Source organism: Arvicanthis niloticus, chromosome X (assembly GCF_011762505.2).
Source record: "Arvicanthis niloticus isolate mArvNil1 chromosome X, mArvNil1.pat.X, whole genome shotgun sequence".
NCBI classification, from domain to species: Eukaryota; Metazoa; Chordata; class Mammalia; order Rodentia; family Muridae; genus Arvicanthis; species Arvicanthis niloticus.
The window spans coordinates 24,674,578-24,682,358 of record NC_047679.1 but is presented as its reverse complement, the minus strand read 5'-3'; positions in this window follow the sequence as shown (position 1 = coordinate 24,682,358).

Genomic DNA, 7,781 nt, shown 5'->3' with positions numbered 1-7,781 from the left:
CCCTGTTATGAACCTTTTTCATCTATGACTTCCCCTCCAAACGCTCCTTCTATCTGCATCTTATAAGCGGTTGGCAAGATGTTTTTAGGCTACATCCTTCCCTGGCTCCTTTTCCTCCACTTTACTCCAGATCTTACAACATTACCCTGCAGCCAGCAGCATATGGAGGACAATTTTCATTCTGTATAGTATTTTGAAATCCATAAGTTAGATGGTCCCCTAGAACTGTTTCTGCCTTTCGTTATTTCTAGGATGTCTTTCCTCCTTTCATTGTTTCCTTTACTTTTATGTTCAGTGCTCTAATTTTGTCCCTCTTTAAGTGCTACAGATTTTTTTGAAACAGGATGAGAAATAACAATCAAGAATACACAGGAATTTACGAGGCAGTCAGTCACTGAAGGAAAAAAGAGAGAGACAGAAAGTCAGGTAATTACTAGAGATTGTGGTATTCTATAGGAAATAATAATTAAACCCTTTAAAAAGGGGACATTTTTAGTCCTTTCCAAGAAAGTAAAAAAATAAGTAACTTCTTAGAAAATTTCTTGCATGTTTATAAAAACAAATTTGACGAAACAAGATGACTGACTCTTACAGTCTACTCAGCAGAGAGACAGTACCCGAGGGATCTTAGGCAGCTTCATAGTCTCTGAGTATCTATTGCAGGAAAAACGAGTCATTTGTCTCCACCTGATATAACCAACGCAAATGAAAGAATAAAACGTTTTAAATCTAAATTCAAAAAAAGGGACTAACTTAAAAAAAGAAACAGCACATTGAAGCCAAGTTGTGATACACATGTAATACCAGCACTTGAGAGGCAGAGGCTGGAGGATCAGGAGTTCAAGGTTATCCTTGGATAGAGAAAGTTGGAGGCTAACCAGCTACATGAAAGTCCGTCCTCAAAAACGAAAGAAAAACTGAGTCACAGCTATGTAACTCTGAATGCTCTTGGCCTTAACTCATTTGGCTAAGAAAACCCATTGAACAGCTTCCTAAGATTTCCAACTCAACACAGCATGAAACTGTCCAACATGCTAAGTTCACCAAGGGCTTTCCCAGCTGACCAACAGCCTAGGACCAGCAGAAGAGAAGAAAGATTACCAGGAACTGTGACAGGACTCAGCTCTGAAGAGATTTTGTAGTGTATCCAAAGTGAATTACGAGGATGGGCGTCCACAGCTGGTCTGACAGATTCTAACACTGGAGCTCTAGCATAGTCCCAGGAACATAGGGACTTTAGTTTACTGTTTTTGAAATTTTCTGGAATTCTTAACATGGGTAGGGGGGGGTAACAGGAACTTCTAGTTGAAATGGGAATGGGCTCTAAAGTTTGAGGAAATATGAAGAAAAAAAAAAGGTCCAAAATCTCTAAGGAAAAGAAGCAAATTCCTTCTTAGTTTGAGACCTGTTCAGTAACAATTAAGGATTGGGGGATGGGGCTGTGTCATACTATAAAGAAAAAAGCAGGGCAGGTGGAAAGATGGCTCAGTGGTTAAAGGAGTTGCTGTGCAAGTATTAGGACCCAGGTTTTAGGCTCAGCATCCATGCAGGAAACGGGGCATGGCTACACATGCTTGTAACCCCAGCATTAGAAGATAGAAAGACAGTCCCACCAGTTTCAATGGCTGGCCAGTCTAGCTGAATGAAAGCACTGGGTTCAGTGAAAGACCCCCATCTGCAGCAAATAAGGTGGCTAGCAATAGAGGAAGACCCTGACATCCTTTTCTGGTCTCTGCATACATGTACACAGGTACATATATCAACATATAGTACACGTACCTGCATATACTACTATATACATAGCACACACACACACATGCACCTACTTAGGGCAAAGCAGAGAATGGGGGACATGGAGACATTTTAGTCCAAAAAGACAGGTTTAGATACTTCCTGAATCACAGCAGAGAAGGATGCTAGAAGGAAGAGAGGGGGAGGGAGGGAAGGAAGGAGAGAAAGAGGGGTAGAGAGAACTGGAAGAGGGGTCTGTTGCAGTCCATAGAGTCAAAGAGGCCAGAGCACCATATCTAACACCAAAGAATTACAAGAAAATGCAAATAAAATAAAGGAACAGCTTAGATTCCAGACCAATTAAAGATGCCTATGTGTTTAAGTTACACATTTTTAAGTTATCCAGCATCACTGTAATGAAACTCACCTCATATTCATGAAAGAAAGCCAGTTTCTCTGAGCTCAGGAACTGTCAACATCAGTTCTAATGGTATCTGATGTCTGCTAATGTTCATGAACGGTGGCCTGTGTGCCTTGTAGGACATTGAGCACCATCCCTGATCCTGAATCCCCAAATGCTACTTGTTCTCCTTCCCCACTTGTTGAAATCCCCCAAAAATGCATAGAGAGTTTTCTAAGAATCCCCAGTCCAGGGACCTGGGGAGGAATGGAGCAATAGGTGGATGCTGTCCAAACTGCCCCTAACTGAGAACCACTTTATTAGCTAGACTATTTTGAATAATAATTGTTTCAGAGTAGTAATGGATAACATCACATTCAGTGTTTTTGTTGTTGTTTTGTTTTCTCTGAACTGGGGCTCACTATGCACACCATGGACATCATGGGCAGCTCTATGAAGACTAGCCTGGCCTTGAACTCACAGAGACCCACCTGCTTCTGCCTCCAAGTACTCGGAGTAAAGGTGCATGTCATCACACCTAGCAGAACTAATACTGTTTAACAAAACTAGCATGACATGGGTTTCTTATTTCTCTAATATGTGACTCATCTTAACTAGTTAAGATCATAACCTAGCAAGACACACAAATATGATTTTTGCCCCATTTCAGATATATTGCAATCCGGTAAGTTAATTTTGATTAATAATATTTCCAATTACTAATGATGGTTCATGTAAGTCAGCAAGCAGAGGAAAAAATTGTACATATCAAATATATACATATACAATAAATTTCTAGCGAAGTTCAATTGTGCATATTCTCTTTTATACTGGTTATAGAATTTATACGTAAGCAATAAATATCACTTATATTGGATGGAAGAAAATGATTATGAAAACATTTTACATATATTCAAAAAGTAAAGCGAGTTTCATGTTACACTTAATAAAAAGGTCACTAGTACCATAGAGATGGAGACTGCATGATGTGGGTTTTTTTAAAAGATTTATTTATTACATATTCTGCCTGCATGTATGCTTCATGCCAGAAGAGGGCACCACATCCCATTATAGAAGGTCATGAGGCACCATGTGGTTGCTGGATATTGAACTCAAGATCTCTGGAAAAGCAATCAGTGCTCATAACCTCTGAGCCATCTCTCCAGCCTCAGATGTGTTCTATTTTGATATCATGTAGTTCCTTTCACTATACAAATGACTACCAGATCTTGCCTTTACCTGATTTATCTGTAGAATCTTCAAATTCCACAAGAAAGGAGTATCCATTGTTCCAGATGTGGAGGCAGGTGGCTGGGTCATAAGAAATGGTGAGTGGTTTTAAGCCAGGGTCGTAAACACTGTCCCTCCACCGGATGTTGATGGGTGACTGCCGATCACCCGCAGGAACAAGGTCCAAGTTCTCCCAGAGTGGAGGTACTAGGAGAGAGCAAGTCCAGGCAATTAGCAAAAGCAACTGCTTCCTACACATAAGATCATCCCATTTGGGAAGAACACAAAGTGGACAAAGGCAGCTCACAGTCTCAGAAATTAGCTATTTGGGAACTTAATCAACTGTGTAAAGAAAGCAGATCATGGCAGGCCAGAGAACAGCTTGTGGGAGAGTCTTCATTCTGTCATCTCATAAAACCAAGTCATCTCAGCCTGTTTACTAATGGGATCTGAAGCCAGTGCCATCGTTCTGAGGAATGAGCACAATACCTGGAGAGCAGAGTGTAGAAACAGTTTTCACAAATGGTACTCTTTGTTTCATTGCAATTCCTTGACCTCCAACCACCTAAATTGGTTTCAGATACAAAGTCAAGTGAACCTTCAATAAGGGACTTTATCTCAACAAAGGAAACTGTTGGAACTCTTGGAAAACACCCTTTAGTTCAGTATTGTCAGTTTTTGGTTGGTTACTTGGTGTAGCCTGCTTCCTAGACAATGATTGTGCCACATAAGTTGGCATGCCACGTTAGCCTCTATAAACAACTGTGAGGACTAAGCAGCCACCTTATAAGACCTGGGTGGACACCTGCATTGCTGAGGTCCCCCAAGTTCACTTTGTTACAAGAATGTGCACACTATCTCTTAAGATAGACACATATAGTTTGTGCAAAACATGTACTGACTATATGGCTTGTGCCTTCTTTCATAAAGCCAAGCCTAAGTTTTTGCAGCAATATATCAGCAGACTTCCTGATGATAACACAGAGAGAACTGTTGAACTAAACAGAAATGATAAGCAGAACTCACGCCTATCAGTTTGGGGTGGTCTCCCTCATCAAACTGGATAGCTGCACATAGAAGAATCCAAGTAGAACCATATTTATCACTCCATATAAAACTTAAGTCCAAATGGATCAAAGACCTGAATATAAAACTGGATACTGAACCTGATAGAAGAGAGAGTGGGGAATGGCCCTGAATGCACTGGCACAGGAAAACGCATTCTGAAAAGATCGTCATTAACCCAGTCACTAAGATCAACAACTAATAAATGGAACCTTTTGAAACTGGAAAGCTTCTGTAAGGCAAAGGACACCTATGATGGTTTGCATATGCTTGGGCTAGGGAGTGGCACTATTAGTGGGTGTGACCCTGTAGGGAGTAGGTATGTCACTGTGGGCATGAGCTCATCCTAGCTGCCTGGAAGTCAGTATCCTGCTAGCAGCCTTCAGATGAAGATGTAGAACTCCCAGCTCCTACTGCACCATGCCTGCCTGGATGCTGCCATGCTCCCACCATGATGATAATGGACTGAACCTCTGAACCTGTAAGCCAGCCCCAACTAAATGCTGTTTTTATAAGAATTGCCTTGGTCATAGTGTCTGTTCACAGCAGTAAAGCCCTAACTAAGACAACACCCTTACTAGGAAAAAGCAGCAGCCTACAGAATAGGAAAAGATGTTTACAAACTCCACATCTGGTAAAATAACACAAGTGATCGTTCATACTGACAGGCATGTAGAGTGAGGGTTCATTCCTACACAGCTGGTGGGAGTGCAAACTTGTACAGCCACTATGGAAATCAGAGTGGCACTTTCTCTGGAAGATGGGAAAAGCTCTACCTTAAGACTCAGATATACTCAAAGAATGCTTCATCCTATCACAGAGACACCTGCTGCTCTATTCATAATATCTAGAAGCTGGAAACAACCTAGATGTTTCTCAAATGAAGAACTGATAAAGAAAATGCAGTACATTTACATAATGGATTATTATTCAACTGTTTTTAAAAAAGGAAATCATGAAATGGATGGAACTAGAAAAAATCATTCTGAGTGAGATAATCAAGACACAGAAAGAGAAATACGATATATATTTGCTTATATGTGGATATTAGCTGTCAAATCAATGATAACCAAACTGCAACCCATAGAACCACAGAGGTTATAGACTTACGGGAGACAGAGAGATTTCCCTGAGAAAGGAAAATAGATTAGATAGTTATGGGTAAGTGGGGGTGGACAGGAGGATCAAGTGGGGAAGAAGAAGAGGGAAGAGGGGGAGGAGGGAGGAAATATGGGGAGAGATAACTAAAATTAAGGCCATTTGAAGGGTAGTATGGAAACCTAGTACAGCAGAAAGTTCCTAAAATATATACAGATATAAAGGAAATCTAAATGATATCATCATAAATCAGGGAGACAGAGCCCCAACTGGACATCTCTTGTCACCAAATGAAGCTTCTAGTACTGGGAATAGATTACATGAAGATATTGAGCTGTGCCTGTAGAGTCTTCATCCCTAGGTTCTAACGTCTTTGATACAGGAAGTTACTCTGCATGTTGCCAAAACAGAGACTTAAACACCAGCTCAACTGCAAAACCTCTGATCTACAATAGTGTCCTGCCTGTAAAACATGCTAGGGCAATGATATCACAAAGCTTGTGGGTGTAAGCAACGAATATCTGAGTTGAGTTACAGCCCACTGCACAAGATGGGATTTATACCTGATGCTCCTGGAGTGATCAAGAACCTAAGAGTAGAGAACCCAGTTCTACTGAAAGAACATAGCAATCAGATGACCCCTAATGTCGTTCTGCTCGACTCATATATCAGTGCCTTGTTCAGTTATCATCAGAAAAGCTTCCTCCTGTAGCAGATGGGAACACATTGAGAGACCCACAGCCAGACATTATGCAGAGAGTAAGAGACCTTGGAATACTCAGGCCCAAATGGGATATTTTTCACTTAACCCCTCCCTTGGAGCTCAGGGAGCTCTATGGAAGAGGATACAGAATAAAAGCCAGAGGGGATGGAGGACACCAGGGAAACAAGGCCCAATGAATGAACACGATCAAAGCTCATATGAACTCACAGAGATGAAGGCAGCATGCACAGCGTCTGCACAGGTCTGCGCCAGACAGAGTCCTAGAGATGAAAGAAATAAACACATGCCCCCATCTCTAACCTAGCAGTATTTCCAATTGATACCCACTTGCAAATGAAAATTTAACTTCCTCCAAGGGCGTCACACTGGGGAAATAAACTACTCTTAAGGGTAGGCTGCATGTTTAGTAGTAGATGGCCAAGAGCATCTTTGCAGGGTTTGGATCTCAGAATGTAGAGTTGGAGATATATACATATATATGTATGTATATGGTATATATGTATATATACACACATGTGTACATACATATACTTATATACATGTATACATATATTCATATATATATACACATATATATGTTTTTTCTTCCTCTTTCCTCTGTAAGTTCTTTGTGTATACATTATGGCTTACAGTTTCTTGTTTTTAATGGGAGTTCTAAGTGTGTGAATGATTGGGTCAGTGCATCTACATCTGTTTTTTTTGGGGGGTCCTTTCTTCTGCTCTTTTGCTTCTGTTTGTTTTGTCCTATTCCAATGTGTTAGTTTTTATTATTATATTACATTATATTATAATATAATCCTTTAGAAGTCTGTTTTCTAGCCTGATTCACAGAATGAATTCCAGGACAGCCAGGACTAAATAGACCCTCAAAAACCCACAAATACTGATAATACTGATGATGATGATGATAAATTTAAAATGTCAGACATGGTGGTGGTACACACCTTTAATCCCAGCAGTCGGCAGAGACAGTCAGAGCTCTGAGTGCAAGGCCAGCCTGTTCTACATAGTGAGTTCCAGGACAGCCAGGGCTATATAGCACGACCCTGTCTCAAAAACAACAACAACAGCAACAACAACAACAACAACAATCGAAGCTTTTTTATTTTCTACTGAGAGACCAAAACATGGATGTGGAGCTCTGGCTGTTCTGAAACCCCCTCTGTGGATCAGGCTAGCCTCAAACTCACAGGGATCCACCTCCCTCTGCCTCCAGAGTACTGGGATTAAAACTGTTCACCATCATATGCTGGCAAAAAAAAAAAATTCTATTTTCAATAAAAGGAAAAAAATAGAAGCCAAAAGATGGACAGATTCAGGCCAACAAGAAATGAAGGCTGCAGAGATGGGTCACTGATTGAGAGTGCTTCCTATGCTTCAGGAATATCTGAATTTGGTTCCAAGTATCCACATTACAGGGCCCCAGCCACATGCAACTCCAGCTTGAGGAGATCTGACACCCTCTTGTGGCCTCTGTAGGTACATGCACAATTACATATTCATCCAGAAATAAATAAAAATTACACATAATTA